This window comes from Phyllobates terribilis, unplaced genomic scaffold (assembly GCF_046119375.1).
Source record: "Phyllobates terribilis strain yellow unplaced genomic scaffold, ASM4611937v1 Scaffold_38__1_contigs__length_12584779, whole genome shotgun sequence".
Classification (NCBI taxonomy): Eukaryota; Metazoa; Chordata; class Amphibia; order Anura; family Dendrobatidae; genus Phyllobates; species Phyllobates terribilis.
Window position 1 is genome coordinate 11501367 of NW_027362798.1, and position 729 is coordinate 11502095.

Here is a 729-nt window from a genome sequence, read left to right on the forward strand (position 1 = left end):
GGCCCATCCGCCCCGAGTCCGAACTTTGGGGCCGCCTGCCCCGGGTCTAGCCCCAGGTCTGGACTGTGGGGCCACCAGTCCCGGGACTAGCCCCGTGTCCGGACTGTGGGGCACGCGCGCCCCGAGCCTGGACTGTGGGGCACGCCCGACCCGAGCGGGAAAGGGGGGCCCGTCCGCCCAGAGCCTGGACTGTGGGGACCATCCGCCCCGAGCCTGGACTGTGGGGCCCGTCCACCCCGAGATTGGACTGTGGGGCCCGAGCGTGGACTGTGGGGCCTGTCCGCCCTGAGCCTGGACTGTGGGGCCCCCCGTCCGCCCAGGGTCTGGACTGTGGGGCCGGCTGCCCCCGGGTCTAGCCCCGAGCCTAGACTGTGGGGCCCGCCCGCCCTATGTCCGTACTGTGGCCGCCCCGTGTCTGGACTGTGGGGCCGCCTGCCCCGGGTCTAGCCCCAGGTCTGGACTGTGGGGCATGCCCACCCCGTGTCAGGACTGTGGGGCCCGTCCGCCCCGTGTCCGGACTGTGGGGCCGCCTGCCCCGGGACAAGCCCTGTCCCCGGACTGTGGGTCCTGCCCCGTGTCCTAACTATGGGCCCGCCCACACTGTGTCCTGACTGTGGGGCCCGTCCGCCCCGAGCCTGGACTGTGGGGCCGGTTGCCCCCGGGTCTAGCCCCGAGCCTGGACTGTGGGGACCGCCCGCCCTATGTCTGGACTGTGGCCGCCTCGTGTCC